Here is a 20,385-nt window from a genome sequence, read left to right as displayed (position 1 = left end):
AAATTGATTGTCAATCAGTGTTGCTTCCTAAGTGGACAGTTTGATTTCACAGAAGTTTGATTTACTTGGAGTTATATTCCGTTGTTTAAGTGTTCCCTTTATTTTTTGAGCAGTGTGTATAGATCATCTATCCTGTGGATAGATAATACCAGGCATAGATATAACATACTGTAATTGTCATCTTGTCAGGTTGGCTTATTGGGCAGCCATTTCTGGGAAGGAGATAGGCAGCTGTGGGGACAAAATAGGTTTAAATATACTGGAACTGTCTGATTCCTGTTTCCAGGGGACAGTCTGCCAGCCACCATAGACGGAGGATTCTTGGTAAACCCAGATTTATCACTATGAAAAAGTATAAACGATGATGGGGAAGGAAAGTCCCATTTTGGATAATAGCTTGATATATTTAGCTACAAAAGATTTTCTTCGTTCCAGTAAAAATTGCTCTTATGCCAGAAAAATGCCACTGGGGCGTTAAACTGATCACGGCTAGTATCTGAATCTGTAAACCTGACCTTACTGAGGCTGCTAGTGCTGGGTAAATCTGAGCGGTAAAGAACTGCCAGGTCCGTCTAATCCACCCTTCCTCTACCACTGTATTTAGTTCAGTCTGGCAAACCAACTCAATAATAGCATCATTTCCAAACACAAAGGCTACTGGCAAGAGCTGACACTGAAATTCATACATTAGAAGGGTGAGGAAATGACACAATGCTGCCAGATTTTCAGATTGTTCTATTATGCTCTATTGTTTAGTCTCTGGCAATGAGATATACAAAATCCACATTTTTACGGCATTGACTCATTTATCAATGTTTTGTTTCGAGAACAGCTATAAAAATGTACCCAGGAAAAATAGTGTCCATGTATGGTTCTCCATTCAGAAAAATCAGCAGTTGAGGCTTTAGTCAAATTCTTTACATGAGTGAAATTCTTCATTGCCTCTGTTTAATATTTAGCTATTCAGATGGACCATGCATGCCCCCTGCACAGCGTCTAGATCCCTCAACCTTCATGCCTAATAGAAGAAAACTAAGGTGTCCATACATATTAGATTGACGTCAGCCAAACCAGTTCCAGTCAATGATCTAATGTATTTGGAGCTGCCCACCAATGGCAGATGTCAGTATTAGGCCATGGCCCCCCATATCAGTAATTGGTCGGTATTCGGTCAGTACTTTTTCTCAGGAGTGGGAGCCAAAACCAGGTGAGGAACAATCAGAGAAAAGGTATAATAGAAACAAGTCACCAATTCTGCATTTATCACCCACTCCTGGTTTTGGCTCCCACTCCTGAGAAAAAATACTGACCGAATACTGACCGTGGTGGGGCCGTGGTCTAAGGCCTCATTCACATGTACCCTTTATAATCTATAGTGCAATTCACATGTCCATGTTTTTACATAGACCGTGTGTCAGTGCAAATCGCACTGAGACATGTCCATTATTTTCAAGTATCATTGATGAAAAGGGCCAATATAAGTCTATGGGTCAATGAAAAACAAGTAGAGGACATGGATGGCATCAATATGGCATCCGTGCGCTGTCCATATTTAACATTTCAAAGGATCAGAGAAGCTTTGCAATTTATTTATTTATCCATCCATGAAAAAAACTAATGACACTGATGGTAAAAAGGGACACACGAGTGACACACTGATCCAAAACTGATGACACCATGTTTAAACAGTGGCGTGTGAATGAGGCCTAAAAGGGATATCACCTGGAGAACTAAACGGGTGGGACCTGACATCAGAAGCCAAATTGTGCTGCATTTTGATTGGATGTTAGTAGTGTAAGGCTGAAAGGTAAAAGAAAAATGGCAAATCAGCCCCTAAGGCCTCACTTAGACAACAGTGATTTTTCTGGTACTTAAAAAAAACCAGACAGCTTTTCATCAATGTTCTGGATCAGATTTTCATCAGTGTTTGGCCAGTGTGTCTGTTGCTATTATCAGCGATTTTCTCATATGTAACAGCACATGGACACTCTACAGCAAAAATAGCACACGGATTGCACACTGAAGGTTTCTATATGCTGTCCGAATCCTTAGACTGGGTTGGTTTTATATATTTTTATCCATGATTTAGATCAAGAACAAACATGTCGCCATGATTGTTTTGCAGGTGCACGCTTTGCAAAAAAAAAAAAACGTGAACAGCCCCATAAAATGTAATGGGTTCGTTTTCGGGCATCTGAAGGAACGAACGTTCTAGTAATTGACTTAATACAGCTTTTCCTGTTTCTTGTGATGAAATTTCTTACAAATTGTTACTCATTCACTAAACTGCAAATTTCAAGATTACACTCGGTGTATTACGTTGAAGGCTCAATAAATATATACAATCAAAGCTCAATCCTATTTCCTAGCAAATGAATCAAGCGTCATCAGGGAGAGGTTTCTGATGCAGTCATGTCCCGGCATACTCTAGAAGTACTTTATTACATCTGATATCGCAACTCTAACCTTAGTGTTTGTCATAGCAGATGGAATTGCATCTTCGCACCTTGAGTTTATAGCTCTACTGATCACTTGTTTTGTATTTATTACAGATAAGGCTGACAGAGTCAGAGCTACACATTAATATTGCACCTTTAATAGCTGTCAGCCAAATGTTCTTCATCAGCTATTCCTCCTGACCTCTTCTCCAGATACGAATGCGAATGCAGGCTCAGTTCAGCTATGCAGGCATGAGTTTTCAATGGAGGAAGGTCTTTGTCAGGGGCTTATTCCTCTTTAGAATGAAACGATGGGTCATTGATAGTGATGAGTGAGCATGCTCGCTACTGTTTGGTGCTCGCCCGAGCATCTCAATGCTCGAGATGCTTGGCGCTCACCGAGTATTTCCGGGGTTGCTCGGCGGGAGCTCAGGTCTCCTCCCTGCATGTTTGGCGCTCTTTACAGAGCCAATGAACATGCAGGGATTGCCTGCCACTCACTGTAATGCTGCAGCCATGTTGGTTGTGGCATTACAGTGATTGGCTGGCCGCACAGCATCATCAGGTCTATATCAGACCTGGCGCCGCTGTGCTCGTCACAGTCTACTCCGGAGTCAGACAGTGTAGGGAGAGGTGCTGCTGAGCTAGGGAGAGATTTGCTTGTTTATTAGGTAGTGTAGATAGAACAGAAGTACAGTATATTACAAATATCCATCTTAACAAACAGTCCTTCTGAGGACTAATCCATCTGCAGAGATATCATGCAGGCAGTGTATATAGGCAGGCAGTGTATATAGCAGACTGCAGTGCATATACCACAAGAGGCTCCATTCCAGTTTTGTCTGTTGCTGCTACATATTTCTAGACATAGGCCCAGGTCTCAGGGGCCAGGAATAATTTTATTTTGGATCTTAATCCTCATTATTTGCTTAAAAATCAATCCGGAGAACACCGTTTTTCTGCACCATTTGCTTGTTGGCACTGCAGAATACAGCCAGGTCCTTTCCATATTACAGCGCTAAAAATCCAGCTATTTAAAACTGTGGTTTGTCCGTCACACGGATCACATATAATTGCGCTGAAAATATTGCCATTTCTGGCCTCCATTGAAATTTTGTTTCAGTGTGTCAGTGAAACTATTGACACCAGTTTGCTGTTCAAAATAGTTACCTACAGGCCAGCTATTTAAAACTGCGCTTTCTCCGTCAGACGGATCACATATACGTTTTCAGAAAATACTGTCATTTCTGGCCTCCATTAAAAATTTGTTTCAGTGTGTCAGTGAAGCTATTGACACCAGTTTGCTGTTCAAAATAGTTACCTGCAGGCCAGCTATTGAAAACTGCATTTTCTCCGTCACACGGATCACATATACGTTTTCAGAAAATACTGCCATTTCTGGCCTCCATTAAAAATTTGTTTCAGTGTGTCAGTAAAGCTTTTGACACCAGTTTTCAGTTCAAAATAGTTACCTACAGGCCAGCTATTTAAAACTGCGTTTTCTCCGTCACACGGATCACATACACGTTTTCAGAAAATACTGTCATTTCTAGCCTCCATTAAAAATTTGTTTCAGTGTGTCAGTGAAGCTATTGACACCAGTTTGCTGTTCAAAATAGTTACCTACAGGCCAGCTATTTAAAACCGTGGTTTGTCCTTCACACGGATCACATATATGTTCGCTCCAAATTCAGCCATTTGTAGTGAGCATGAACGATATTGTCCTCCATTTAAAATGGGCAAGGCACGTGGCTAGGGACAGGGAACTGGACGTGATGGTGATGGTGCATGCAGAGGCCGAGGCCGCGGGCAAGCTGAAATTGTGCCTCAACAAACACCCACATCTTCTCGCTCGACCTTCCTGTCCCAATTAATAGGGGACTGCAGAACACCACTATTGAACACAGAGCAGTGTGAAAAGGTTATTTGTTGGATAGCAGATAATGCTTCCAGTCACTTAGCCACCATCACCCTGTCTTTCACATGGTCAAGTCTCAGCAGCCGTGAGTCTGGACTGCATATTCCTCACCCTGAACCTCCTTCCTCCCACCATGTCGAGTGCCCAGAGACAACTGATCCCACACTTGGACACTCCGAAGAGCTGTTCACTTTTCCATTTATAGATTCGGGCCTCTCGCCTGGTCCGCTTGAAGCGGGGCAAGAGAAGATCGCATGTAGCGATCCCCAAATATTTGAGCAGCCACGGTCACATGAAGGCGACGGTGGGAAAGTGTCACAAGAGGTGGACGATGATGAGACACAATTGCCAGAAAGTCAGGAGGAGGACCAGGGTGCGGAAGTGGAAGATGAGGTGGTGGATGATAAAGTAACTGACCCAACCTGGCAGGAGGACATGCAGAGCGAGGACAGCAGCACACAGGGGGAGGGAGGCAGAGCACCCCAACAGGCAGGAAGAAGCAGTGTGGTGGCCGCAGACAGAAGGCAGGCAAACGTTCCCCGTAACACCAACACGAAGGAAGTTGCCAGTACAACTGTTAGGTCTTCCTGAGTCTGGTTGTTTTAAAAAGACTCTGCCGATGACCCCAAAAAGGCCATTTGCACCACCTGCCAGGCCAGCATCAGCAGGGGTGGCAAAACTACCAGCCTGACCACCACCAGCATGATCAGGCACATGGCAGCAAAGCACTCGACTTTGTGGGCCAAACCCCAGGGTCCAGGAACAGTGTCTGTGGGTGGCACCACTGCTTCTTCCGCTGTTGTGCATGCAAGCCAATCCCCTGTCCATGGTGTATGCGAAGATGCCTCCTGCCCTGCACCTGTCGTTGCACACTCTCAACTAGCAGCATCAAGAAGCAAGTCCACATCCTTGTCCATGTGCAGTGTTCTGTTGTCCATACCCCAGTCCTTGGAACGCAAGCGCAAATACGCAGCCAATGCCCCACAAGCCACACTACAAAAAGCCCACATTTCGTGACTGTTTGCGCTCGAAATGTTGCTTTTTAGGCCTGTGGAGACGGAAGCATTCCGCAACCTGATGGCGGCGGCCGTCCCTCGGTACTCGGTACCCAGCCGCCACTATTTCTCCCGGTGTGCCGTCCCCACATTACACAAGCACGTGTTCCAAAACATTAGCCGTGCCCTCAACAATGCAGTTACCGGGAAAGTCTACCTAACCACGGACACGTGGACAAGTGCTTGTGGGCAGAGACGGTACATCTCACTGACGGCACACTGAGTTAACATAGTGGAAGCCGGGACCCAGTCAGACCTTGGGACGGAACACGTCATCCCGACGCCAAGGATTGGCAATCAGGGTTGCCCCCACAGTCTACAGCTCCTGCACCTCATCCTCCTTAGCCTCCTCCTCCTCTTGAGCCTTCATCTCCGAAATGACCACATCAGTCACAAGCTGGAAGCACTGCAGCACTGTCTCGGCCAAGCGGCAACAGTCTGTGCTGAAGCTAATATGCTTAGGTGACAAACCGCACAATTCTGAAGAGTTGTGGACAGCTCTGAAAGAGCAGGCAGATCTGTGGCTCACATCGCTGAACCTACAGCCAGGCATGGTCGTTTGTGACAATGGCCGGAACCTGGTGGTGGCTCTGAGGCGAGCTCACACACGTACCATGCCTGGCCCATGTGCTTAATCTCGTGGTTCAGCGGTTTCTCAAATCCTACCTGGAGCTGCCGGATCTGCTTGTTAAAGTACGCCGCCTGTGTGCCCATCTTAGAAAGTCACCTACAGCTTCCGCCACCCTTGCCATGTTTCATCAGCTTTTGCAGCTTCTGGCGCACAGATTAGTGTGTGATGTCCCCACGCGTTGAAACTCTACACTGCAGATGTTGGGAAGGATTTGTGAGCAGAAGAGGGCAGTTGTTGAGTACCAGCATCAACAAGGCTGTCGGTATTCAGTTCAGACTCCACACTTAAGACCTCAGGAGTGGACATGGATGTCAGACATATGTACCATCCTCCAAAACTTTGAGGACTCCACCAAGATGGTGAGCGGCGATGACGCCATAATTAGCGTCACCATCCCACTTCTCTGTCTTCTGAAACACTCTCTGCTCACAATCAAAGAGGATGCATTGCAGGCGGAGCACGATGAGATGGAGCAAGGAACCATACAGGGTGATTACACACAGCCCAGCCTCATCTCATCCCAATGTGGATTGGGTGACAATGAGGAAGAGGAAGAGGAGGAGGAGGAAGAACAGGAGCTAGTTTCACGCGCTATAGACGGTACTACCTGCACAACTGTCATACCGTCTATTCAGCGTGGATGGCCTGAGGACAGAGAGGAGGAGGAGGAGAGCATGGTCACTCGTCCTCTTGGTAATGACACAGAAGTCTTGCCTGTTAGCAGTCTGGCACGCATGGCTGAGTTTATGTTATGCTGCCTTTCCCATGACCCTCACGTTCTCAAAATTTTGGGTGACAGTCATTACTGGATGGTGACACTTCTAGACCTACGCTACAAGGAGAACTTTATATCTCTTATTCCTGAGGCGGACAGGTCTACAAAAATGGGGTAGTACCAGAAGGCCCTTGTTGTGGAACGATTAAAAAAATTCCCATCTGAAAACGCTGGCGGCAGAGGTCACAGTTCATTGGACAACCAAGGAGTACAGGCGAGAGAGACACAACTCCAATCCAGCAGAGGCAGGGGAACACTGTCAAAGTTCTGGGAGAATTTTCTCAGCCACTCCCATCGCACAGGCCCTGAGGCGCGGGGTACTCTCACAAGGAGTACAAAGTTTGGGAAGATGCCGAGGGAGTACCTTGCCGACCGTACCAACGTCCTCCGTGATTCCTCTGTGCCTTATAATTATTGGGTATCCAAGCTGGATACGTGGAATGAACTGTCTCCCTATGCCTTGGAGGTCCTGGCCTGCCCTGCCGCTAGCGTTTTATCAAAGCGGGTTTTTAGTGCCACTGGTGGAATTATAATCAGCGGCATCCGCCTGTCAACTGAAAATGACAGGGCTGGATTGGGCTAGACTTCTCAACACTTCTCAACACCACCGAATGATCGCAGCGTAACATAAACTCAAATCCAGTGTCTTTTTTGGGAGGTGTATTCCCATGCACCTTTTCACACACACACATGGGTATACGCTTCCTGATTTTGGCTATTTGCTCTTGTCCTCCTCCTTCTCCTCATACTCATCCTCCACCACCATATCACCAGGGTGACCGTGGTCCGTGATGAAACACCCACATAATTTTTTTAAAGGGTGTTTATGATGCCCGTAAAAAAACAAAAATGTATACCATATGTCCATGTATACCCCCCAGGGTATGCACACTTAGTGCATGGACATTACAAATATAGGAGACCCGCTCCTTTCTAATGGGAACATTTTTTTATGAGGATCTCCTCCACGTCTCTTCCAAGGGGCATTGGAGTGCCTCCCAATTTTTGGCAGCCCTTGCATTCACTACATAGGCCAACACTATGGAAGACCCACTTCCTAATAATGGGAACATTTTTTCATGAGGCCCTCTACGTCTCTTCCAAGGGGCATTGGAGTGCCTCCCATTTTTGGCAACCCTTGCATTCACTGCATAGGCCAACACTATGGGAGACCCACTTCCTAATAATGGGAACATTGTTTTCAGGAGACCCTCTGACCTCCACGTCTCTTCCAAGGGGCATTGGAGTGCCTCCATATTTTTAGCAACCCTTGCATTCACTGTAAAGGCAAACACAATGAAGACCCACTTCCTAATAATGGGAACATTGTTTTCAGGAGGCCCTCTGACCTCCACGTCTCTTCCAAGGAGCATTGGAGTGCCTCCAAAGTTTTGGCAACCCTTGCATTCACTGCATAGGCAAACACAATGGGAGACCCACTTCCTAATAATGGAAACATTTTTTTTCAGGAGACCCTCTGACCTCCACGTCTCTTCCAAGGAGTATTGGAGTGCCTCCAAAGTTTTGTCAACCCTTGCATTCACTGCATAGGCAAACACAATGGGAGACCCACTTCCTAATAATGGGAACATTGTTTTCAGGAGACCCTCTGACCTCCACGTCTCTTCCAACAGGCACTGGAGTGCCTCCAAATTTTTAGCAACCCTTGCATTCACTGTAAAGGCAAACACAATGAAGACCCACTTCCTAATAATGGGAACATTGCTTTTAGGAGGCCCTCTGACCTCCACGTCTCTTCCAAAGAGCATTGGAGTGCCTCCAAAGTTTTGGCAACCCTTGCATTCACTGCATAGGCAAAAACAATGGGAGACCAACTTCCTAATAATGGAAACATTTTTTTTCAGGAGGCCCTCTGACCTCCACGTCTCTTCCAAGGAGCATTGGAGTGCCTCCAAAGTTTTGGCAACCCTTGCATTCACTGCATAGGCAAACACAATGGGAGACCCACTTCCTAATAATGGGAACATTGTTTTCAGGAGGCCCTCCTCTATGTCTCTTCAAAGGGGTATTGGGGTGCGTCCAAATTTTCAAAGGCGTATTGGGGTGCGTCCAAATTTTCAGCAGACCTGCCACTCATTGCATGCGCAATAACAGTATAGGAGACAATATATTTAGTAATGGGAACAACAAAGCATAGCCGGCTGATGGCTCTCTAAGAATAGCGAGGGCCGACTGCTGGCCCTTTAAGAATAGTAAAGGCCGCCTGATGGCCCTATAAAAATAGGCTTTGTGACTTTCAGAGTCCCTCCTTCATAAATGAAACAGGATGTGTCTGATCATGTCTCACACACCACATGGCCAGATAAGGTTGTAAAATGTTAAAATGACATTTCCCTGTGAATGCATTTGTCACGGTTGAAAGAAATGCAAAAGTGAAAAAACGCATCAAAAACGCTACGTGTGAACATAGCCCACAGTATGGAGGAGTATTTTTGGTTTTGGTTATTTATTTTGCCTTATATGCAAGTCATTACCCTGGAAAGGATGTTCCTTAACATATTTCCCAGGAAAATCCATTTTGGTTTCGTTTTAGTATGATTTATTGTGAGTCCGTAAAAGTGGCGTAATACCTCTGACAACATTGTTGACAGCAGTGATCTGGGAGTCATAAATGCTTCCAGGGGTCTTCCCCATGCTGTTCCCATGCCATTTGAGCACTGTTTCCATCGATTTAGACAATTTTTAGGCCCTCTGCAGACCGCCGGGGGGAGCCGCCTGAAAAATGCTCGAGTTTACCATAGACTTACATTGGGCTCGTTGCTCGGGTCGAGCACCCGAGTATTCCAATTTGCTCGACCAGAGCATCGAGCACCCGAGCATTTTAGTGCTCGCCCATCACTAATCCTGAGTGAACATGGGCCTTCACTATAACAATTCTTTTTTGAATCGAATACGGTATATTGGACACAGTCATCTACAACCCTACTGCCCCCAGTCAATTGGAAGGATATGTTGGGTCTTATGTGTTTCTTAAACTGGTCTGGTAAAATAAAAGCTGAGTTGTAACTGGCCGCTATGGACCACAAATACTGTTTTACTTTAAGACAGATTTAATAAATGAAGTCTATAAGAATTATCCTTTTCAAACCACATAAGGGTAACAGGACTTGTTTTTCATGGCCCACCTTATCGGTAGTGAGCAGGTAAATATGACTTACATTTTACCTGCCCACTACCTCGGGCTTGTTGCTCGGGTCGAGCACCTGAGTATTCCAATGTGCTCGACCCGAGCAATGACCACCCGAGCATTTTAGTGCTCGCCCATCAATAGTCATTGATCCTTCTTACCCTCAAAATCATCTGGTAGTAAAAAGTCAGGAGTTCCCAGTGGACATGAGATTGTCCAGTGAAAATTGATGGATTTGGCTAACTTTGCTCTAACTTGAATGCACTATCCCTTAAAGAAGCCCTCCCATGAACTTCTGTTTTCTCGAAATCTGTGTATATGTGCATGTAATGTAGTGTATGTATTAATATACTCACCTACCACTGCTTTCTCTGGGATCCAGCACGTTCTGCTCCTTTTCTCAGTGACGTCACCGCTATTAAGACTAACTGGCTCACTCTATGTTCTATGTGTAAGTTGGAAGTCTCTTTTAAAATGTACATGTCTTTGGAGTCTCGTTCTGACGCTCCATAGGATTAAATTGAAAGAGTCCTGACCTGGAGAGTCTGCAGAGCGGTGAAGTCACTGAGAAGTGGAGCAGAATGGCCCTGGATACTGGAGAAGGCAGGGGTAGGTGAGTATAGTAACACACTCGCACTACACTACATGCACATACACACATAGTTTGTGAAAGGTTTGTGGGAGGGCTTCTTTAAGTCTATAAGCAATTGAATTAGTATTACACCAAATTAATTTGGTTTCAGACACATCACTTCAAGTTTTGGGACCTAATGTAAAATTTGTTAAAGGCCCCACACCTGCCACGTGCCATTTATAATACGGTGTCTTCTTCTGTGGCTGAGAGACCTTAGAGCCCCTTCGGGCCCCAGAGGCCAAATGGGATTGCTACTACTGTATATGTTATGGCTAAGTCCTTGTTTGACTCAGAAGTAGTTCTTCACTGGAGCCCACAGTAAATCAGCAAGTTAAAATATAGGATTTTTATTTTGTTTGGAACTTTGACATTCATGGCCTATCCTTAGGATAGGTCATCAATGTCTGATCGGTGGGGGTGCGACACCCGGCCCCCCCGCCGGTCAGCTATGCCCGGTGTTGGTGGCGGACGAAACTGCTCAGATATGGCGCTGCACAGCACAGATTCATTGAGGGAATAGTGGCTGCGGCCACTTACTGCACATCTGCCCCCCTATTGATTTGAATAGGTGGCATATGTGCAGTACCTGGCCACGGCCACTATACAGTCGATGGGGCTGTGCTGTGAAGCTCCGTAATTGAGCAGTTTGGGCCGACACTGGGAACAGCTAATAAGCGAAGGAGCCAGGTGTCACCCCCTCGCTGATCAGACACTGATGACCTATCAATGTCTGATCAATGGGGTCATTGTTGACCTAAGGATAGGCCATCAATGTTAAAGTCCCGGACAGTCCCTTTAAGTAAAAATTAGGTAGCTATCCATGACAGAGTTATATACTGTGTTAGCTGCTGTAAACACCTGTTCATTAAACTGAAATCCCTTTAGTCTTTTTGAATACCTGAAGCTATATGGAACTCATATATTAATAATGTCATTTGTAAAGCACATAGCCCTGTACTCGTTAAACAGTTTTGGCCAGAATTCTTTTTGGTGCTTTTACGCTTGTCCCGGCCAGCTCCACCAACTTTTTGAAAAGTGGGAAGAGATTTGCTGGGGGCGTGGATGAGCGTCGCCGGCAAATTCATCATAATTTATGCCACAAAAGGTATAAATTACGACGAAAATGTACTCCAGTCCCTTAGTTAAAAGCCTGGAGTACATTTCTTGCAGTGGTGCATGGCAGTTGTATAATGGCCCAATGCACTAAGGGGTACACTCCTCTTAATGAATGTGACATATCTTACTTCAGCGCACTCTTCATCAAGGCATGGAAAACACCAGTCTTGATGAATCAAAGCCATAATCTTGTACCATTCCCCCACAGGGTAATCTTGAATGATAGACATATGCAGTGTGACTTTCAATGAGAATACCATGTATATTATCTCACATGAGAACTATACAACCACTTACATATCCTTACAATATGGGTAGTGTTGTTAGATCTGCTAATACTTGGTTAGGCTGTAGTTTTTACAGTGTTTTTTTTCTGCAGACAGCAAAAAAGCTGCTTACAGAAAGCAGGCTATGCTGCATTTTTGCTGCTTTTTTATGCATTTTTGCTACGTTCTGCTATTTTTCTATAGTACATGTTTAATGAAATTAGTTTTATTCACTAAAAACACAACAAAAACAATGCAAAAACACATAGCTGCATTTTTTGCAGCATTTTTGCACTTTATCATTGCTTTCTATGGGTGAAAAGTGGTGCAAAAATACTGAAAAATTGACATGATGCAGATTTCAAGAATGCTGCAGTTTTCCAATTCAGTCAGGAAAAAAAAACAAGTGTGTGCATGAAATTTCTGACATCTCATAACTTTTGATGGTACTGTAAAAAGCAGCTTTTAATCTGCATAAAAAATGCTGGAAAAAAACTAGAGTGTGAACATAGCCTTACAAAGAAAAAAAATCTTTTCTAACCTTTCCTACCTATTGACGAACAAAGGCACTGAGGGGAAACAAAAAGCGAGATAAGTTGGTGATCAAAACAAAGTGGTGTAAAATTATCGGTTCGATTGAAGATTTATGTAAATAATGGGGAAATTGGTAGATATTTAAATATGCGACCTGAAGAATACGATTTCATACTTTCCACAACAAACAGAGATTATATATATTGTGGTAAAGCGACTTGCTTGGCTGTATGCGGAGGAAGACAAGGAACACTGTCTCTTTAAATTTCAGGTTGATTTATTAAATGTCATAAACCAACCGGGAGTCCATAAAGTAAACACGGCCCCTTTGGCATAACGGCAAAACAAAATACAAAGATGCAGCACAGTCCGTATATCGGCCGGTGTCCGGCAACTCAGGGTTAGCCACACATGGTTCAGCACAGCACATGCAAGCTCCTCTCTGGAGCAGGTTTCTCCACACACTGAACACACCTGAGTGTAAAGGCTGGTTACTTAAAGCCTAGGCCACTCCCTGGAGTGGAGATATGGTGGATGGCTTCCCGCCTTGCACTTAGCCATCCACGTAAAAACATGCCCTTGTAAACCTGGCTCATTAACCCTCTCTGCATCTAATATGCAGGAGCAACTTCCATGTTTCACATCACTGAGGCTAATACCCTCAGTGAAACATATCTCCTCTCTGACACTCTGTCAGTGACTTTGTCACAAAATACATCAACAAATATCTAAACCCAATGTGAATGGCTATATATAGAGTCACAATTTATATAATAAAATATAATTTTTATTTAAACATAATTAACCCCTTTAAAGCCTGGGGCGTATTAGTACGCCCCAGGCCATCACTCCCGATTCAGTGAGGGCTCCGGCGCTGAGCCCGCACTGAACCGGGCACATTTCAGCTGATTTATACAGCTGACATGTGCCCGCAACAGCCGCGGGTGGAATCGTGATCCACCCGCGGCTGTTAACCAGTTAAATGCCGCTGTCAATCTCTGAGAGCGGCATTTAACAGCGCCGTGTCGGAAGCGCGTCACTTACCCCGCCCATCCGTGGACATGACAACACTGGGTCTGCAGGAGACCCCAGTGGCTGTCATGTAAAGATCGCTATGAACGCCACCTAGTGGTCGGCGCTCATAGCACAGGAGCATTTCTGCTACATAGAGGTGATCTGCTCATCACCTCTATGTAGCAGATGCGATCGGACAGTTGCTGCTTCTAGTTTCCTATGGATACTATAGAAGTGTAAAAAAAAGTGTAAAAAAAATGTTTTTAAAAATATAAAAAAAATTAAAAAAATATAAAAGTTTAAATCACCCCCCTTTCGCCTCATTCGAAATAAAATAATTAAAAAATAACCCACATACACATATTTTGTATCGCCATGTTCAGAACCGCCCGATTTATCAATATAAAAAAATAATTAATCCGAACGGTAAGCAGCGTAACGAGAAAAAAATTCTAAACGTCAGAATTACGTTTTTTGGTTGCCGCAACATTGAAATAAAATGCAATAACGGGCGACCAAAACATCGGATCTACCCCAAAATGATATCAATAAAAAAGTCAGCTCAGCTTGCAAAAAATAAGCCCCCAGCCAGCCCCAGATCCCGTAAAATGGAGACGCTGAGGGTCTTGGAAAATGGCTCCTTTTTTTTTTTTTTTTTTTTAAGCAAACTTTGGATTTTTTTTTCACTACTTAAATAAAAAAGAACCTATACATGTTTGGTGTCTACGAACTTGTAATGACCTGGAGAATAATAATGACAGGTCAGTTTTAGCATTTAGTGAATGTGGTAAAAAAAAAAACATCTGTGGTATTGCACTTTTTTTGCAATTTCACTGCACTTGGAATTTTTTTCCTGTTTTGCAGTACACGATATGGTAAAACCAGTAATGTCGTTCAAAAGTACAACTTGTCCCGCAAAAAATAAGCCCTCACACGGCCATTTTGACCAAAAAATAAAAACGCTATGGCTCTGGGAACAAGGGGAGCAAAAAACGAAAATGCAAAAATGAAAAATCCCAGGGTCCTTAAGGGGTTAAAATAATTTAAAAATGAATATGAAATGTTAAGAGTATATTAGCCCATCTTTATTGGAATCCAATAACCATTGTATAGTCCGTACATAGGTCTTGTTTTGTGTCTATTTTTTTTTTAAATTCTTTTAATTATGTTTAAATAAAAATTATATTTTATTATATAAATTGTGAGTCTCACTCTATATATATAGCCATTCACATTGGGTTTAGATATTTGTTGATTTGATGACCTATGGGTTAAATAATTAATTAAGACTCCATCTTGATTTGAGAGATTATATACAGTTGATATCTGTGTATGTTGATCTATAGATTTTATAGTTTACTGGTGTATTTTTCCGCTATTATCTCTTAGGGCGCTGCTGTACATACAGTAGATCTTTGTCTTTCCAGCTGGCAGTCTCCAGTTCCGTACAGTCACTTCTACTGACTATAACTTATCACTCCGCTTTTGGAAAGTTTTTAAAAAAAAGATATTATGAATTACACTATATCTCACAGTACCATATTGTGACCTTTCCTTTATTTTCTCTATGAAATCCTGATGCATGAAACCTAGGAATCCGGAAAGGTGTTGTGCCGCATCAACCCATTAGCTTAGGTGGAGCCGCTACAGAATGGGATAAATCCTCAAATCCTAAATCTGTAACATAAAGTCCCTAAAGACCGTGGAGCTACAACATCAAGCTATAAAATAATGCCAAAATATGGTGATGTCAAAGTCAGGCTCTGGTGTTGTTCTGTCCAGACACAAATGTAGCCAGCATATAGATCAAGTTCACACATCTGGCCTCAGGTTGGATGGTCTACTTCTCCATGCGGATTTGAAAAGATGTTGCAATAAAAGTGTTAAAGAACACATATAATAAAAAGGCTGAATGCAGCCACCTTGAGGCAGTGCCCATCACTTTGCCTGACCCAGGGTTTCGCCAACAATCTCAGCTTCTTCCAGAGCGTGGATCTATATGCTGACCACCATTGTGTCTAGTTGGGACAACAGCAGAGCCTGATTTGAAGCACTTGGAACTTGTTTTCCCTGAATGATATAACGGTGGTGAGTGTTTGACATCACCAAACTTTGGCATTATTTTATAACTTTGTGTTGTAGCACCACGGACTATTGGAACTTTATTTTACCCTGATTCCTGAGCCCATCTTTCCTTTATAAAACAAGGAGGATATATTTTCAGTCTGAATGTCCAAATACTATCCTCGAGTGTTTCTCCCCATTACAAGACGGCAGAATTGTTTTCAAGTCAAGTTTGCAATCATTTATTATCATATTAATGTGTTGGATAAGAATACTGCTAGTGTATCCGCTCATTTTAGTGAGTGGGAAGCGTGAATAATTTTTACATAATATACAAGACATTACAGCATTTTCACGTTAAGCAAAGTAGACAGACGCATTCAATGAAACATAAGTGTCAGTGTGCAAGGATAGATGTTCTGTTCGCCAAGTGCATTCTGGGAAGGAGAAATGACCAATGTCATACTGCCAAAGTATATAGTTAGATGAATAAATACAGCACAACCATGGCATAATGAAATCTTTTATCTCTTGTCGGAAACATAATTCCAAAGATGCTATTAAATCTGGTGAAATTGGTAACAACCTGTAACAGATGTGGACTTAGGTTAATAAGTCCGTGGCTACAGCCGAGGGAGCTGGATGATAGCCGGCAGAGGACAGAACATGATGTACAGTCTATGATTCTCCTTTCGTCATGTACGTGTTCCTACACTGTAACCGTTCCACAAAAGACCTGTGTTCGTTTCCATTCAGCCTCCACGGCACAATTTTTTACTGTATTAACGTGCATTGAAATAGTGTCTCAATTACTGCCGAGACTAGAACACAGCAGTCCCAATTTACCGAGACGTTGTGCTTTTGGGTGTCTGGTGTGACAATGAAAAGAATTCTAATTAACAATAATTACCATTAACGACAACACAACGGGATTTATTCAGCATTTGGGACACGAATCATGAAGCAAGTATTAAGCAAGCAAAAGATTCTGTAAATGTATTATATTTATCACAGTCTGTTAGTCGCCAATGTAGAGCATTTAGGAAAGATCAGCTATGCTTCAAATACATTTTGTACCAAAGTTGACAAATACATGAAAACATTGTCAAAAACTTGCATATGCTTTCCATATTCACATGATCTACTGCATTGTGTACTTACTATGCTGGCGTAGATATGGACAGATAAAAGTCAGCAGAGCCTGTCGATTTCAACAGGATCAGCCGACCATCTGATGTGTATAAGGGTTCACCATCGGGGGACATAAGGATCGAGAAGTCGCAATTCAAACACCTGATCCTTTTGTTCAGAGAGGAGATAAGCCCCTGCCAGATGATTGTGGCTCAGACGATAGTTTGGCCGACAGCAATCTAATACCGCATGTATATGGCCAGCTTAAAGGGGTATTCCCATCTCCAAGATCCTATCCCAATGTGTAGTAGGTGTAATAATAATAATATTAGAAAATACTTCCAATTAGAAATGTAGTATAGTTTTTCTGATTCGCTATGTCTCTTTCCTCATGTGCAGGTATTGCAGGACCTTCGGTATCCATGGTTACGACCACTAGCAACTAGCTAACTGTCACTATATCAGTGGTCGTAACCATGGATACCTAAAGTCCTGCAATGCCTGTGAGGAAAGAGACATAGCAAATCAGTAGAACTATACTACCTTTCTAATTTGAGGAATTTGCTAATATTATTATTATAACACCTACTACATATTGGGATAGGATCTTGGCAATGGAAATACCCTGTAACGGGGCCGGGTGATGGAACCTCTGTGCCTTGGAACAAGGAGGGACCCCGAGGGGCAGGTGTTATTCAGGGGACGACCTTGTAATAGAGCAGGTGGCTCCTATGGGTCAGGTAGCTGGGACTGACCGGAGTAGTGGGTGGACACAACAGGTAGGTAGCAGTCTCTGGGTGAGTAGGCGGGTGGTCACGGGAAGTGACGGAAGAGCAGGTAAGAGTCTCTTGGCTGGCAGGCAGGTAGTCACGGCAAGTGACGGCTGAGCGGGTAAGAGTGTCTTGGCTGGCAGGCAGATGGTCACGGGAAGTGACATCAGAACGGGTAAGAGTCTCTTGGCAGGCAGGCAGGTGGTCACGGGAAGTGACGGCAGAGCAGGTAAGAGTCTCTTGGCTGGCAGGCAGGTGGTCACGGCAAGTGACGGCAGAGCCTCAAGGTAGGCTAGCAGGCGGGTAGCAGGTGAGCGCTCCCAGGTGAGCGGGCTAGCAGGTACGGCAGGTAGCAGGCAGGTAACTGGCAGGTGCTTTCTGGTCCGCAGGTGGACTTACCCATAGACAGACTGGCGGATGCAGGAGACAGACTGTCGGGCTGAGGAGAAGACAAGCAGGCAGACAGGACTGGTAGTCAGGCTGGCAACGGGACCTGAGGGCTGAAGCAGAGGTGAGTATGCTTTGCAACAACTTTGCTCGGGCACCTCCATTTTGGAGGAGGTGCCTTATATATGGGAAGTCCTCCGGCTATTGGCCGGGGACTCCTTAGGACGGCGCGCGCGGTCCCTTTAAGAGAGGGGGAGAGGGAGAGCACAGTGCTCGGGAAGGAGCGCGCGCCGGCAGCAGCGAGGGAAGGAGCGCTGGAGGACGCCGTGCGCTGAACAGGAAGGTGAGAGGGACGGCGTCTCTGCCTAGCAGGGGGCAGAGACGCCGATGCTACATACCCCTTTAAAGACTAACTGTCGTTTAAATTTATTTATTCCATAAATCAATACTACACAGGAAAATAAGCTATTTTGGAATTTAATTTGTAATTCTAGGGTAAAATCTGTCTTCAGTGAAGAAAGATTTTCTCATTGCTGAGATGAGATCGGAGATGACAGTTGGTTCTTTATAATTCTATGGAGAAGGGAGGTAGGAGGGAGCAGTTAGAGGCAGACACAGACATTCTGCTGAAGATTCTCCTGAAACAACAGTTACAGTTCTCCATAGAACTTTATGAGCATCAGTTGTCATCTCCTATCTCACTAATGGGAAAATCTGCATTCATTTAAGACAGATTTTATCCGTGAATTGAGGATTTTGAGAATGGATGATTAGTTCAGAAGGAAAAAGAAGTTGATTTATCTTATAAGATATATTACAAAGTTTCCTATTTTCACCTGTATTATTGAGATAGAATAAAAAAATGTAAAATGGTGGTTACTCTTTAAGGTAAGGGTAGTATCAGTGGTGGGAGGAAGACTCCTGAGTCACAACCAATACATATAAACACACTTTTCTGGCTTGGTAAATGTCTTATGGTATACAGCAATTAAGTGTTGCTTTTGTCCATGAGAAAACCAGTGAAGTGTTTGTGGGAGAAGTGTCATGATTTTCTTTCCTGGGGCCTTATTGTGTATGAAAAGGTCACTGATTGTGACTACAGAGACAGTAATGAACAGAAGCATCATCGATCTTATGAGTAGGAGTCATTACTAAACCTAGTATGGCTAAAAAAGAACAAAGCAAAAGAAAACAACTGTGTACATGTATTATACTGTAGAATAAGATCAGCTGGCCGAAAGGGCTTTTCCAATCTTTTGTCAAATAAAGCCTAAATGCTGCATAATTAACAGTTATACCTAACGTTCCTTAAGTTTTAATGATCCCCATTATGGGCATGATCGTTACATAAAGACCGGGAGGTTTTCCCTCTTTGTCTTATTGCCAGCACTATTGGGCCAATTCACCACCAAACTGTTTGCTAATAGAGATGAGTGAATTAATTCTGCACAAATCAAGTTTTGTGTAAAATCTTGAGACGTTTGCAAATCCAAATAATTCTCAATTCGTTTCAGACAAACCAACTAAAATACATAAAATGGCCGCATAAGACAGAGAAGAAGGATCATGTGGCGCCCCTGCGGGTCCAGTTGCCACAGAGGTACTGCATCTCATCCAGAGGTGTGGTACCCTACTCTCAGGTAAGGAGGGAGCACTAGCCGGGACCCAACCACTCACATCCAACACTACACCACCTCATAAGGGAAGGTCCATATAGCTCCTAAGGGAGAGCACAGGCCTGGTCCCTGTCAGGAGGGTGGAACTAAGTAGAGGAGGTGGAGGAAGTAGTTTAGGGGAGCACTGAAGAAACGGTATAAAAAGAAGGGTAGAAACATCTAGAAGGAGTTCAGTCTGGTCCTAGGAGTGAGAGAGGAAGGGAGGACCATGGAGGAGTAAGGGGCGCAGTAAAAGGGGTCCAGGAGACGAGTGAGGAGAGAACACCGGAGCAGTGGGAAAGGCTCCAGAGATAGAAGGGATCCTAGAGGCACGGCGAGTGCGGAATGCCACCAGTGCGCCCGAGTTCACGCTGATCGTGGAGGGATCAAGGCCGCAGGAGGGGACCGGCCCCAGACTAGTGGAGTACTTTAAGGCTCAGCTAGCAAACCGGAGGTTGCGGTATCTTTATGTGCCATTGCCACAATCCACACACATTCGCTGAAAAGGTGGCCATATAGGACCAAGGGGACAGACTGGACGTAGCCCGACAAGGCCCGTGGCCACTGGCTCGGGACACTGTGTGTGAGGCGCAGGGCAGGAGGGAGAGATCCTGCGCAGAGAGACAACCTGGAGAGGTACACAGAAAGGGGTCCCGTTCAAGTGCACCCAAGTTATCTGAGAGTTGGCTGGATCACTTCCCCAGAGGAAACAGGACGACGCGGGCGGTTATAATCTGGCCATTGTAACCTGGAGCATCTTAATAACTGTGAGTAAATACTGGAAGACTGCACCCCACTGTGTCCTTGACTTAATTGCTGCGCCACCTGCCTTGCACAACACCTCCAAAA

The sequence above is a fragment of the Phyllobates terribilis genome, unplaced genomic scaffold, assembly GCF_046119375.1.
Source record: "Phyllobates terribilis strain yellow unplaced genomic scaffold, ASM4611937v1 Scaffold_1__5_contigs__length_1240528914, whole genome shotgun sequence".
NCBI classification, from domain to species: Eukaryota; Metazoa; Chordata; class Amphibia; order Anura; family Dendrobatidae; genus Phyllobates; species Phyllobates terribilis.
The sequence above is the reverse complement of the archived record's forward strand: the minus strand, read 5'-3'. Positions refer to the sequence as shown.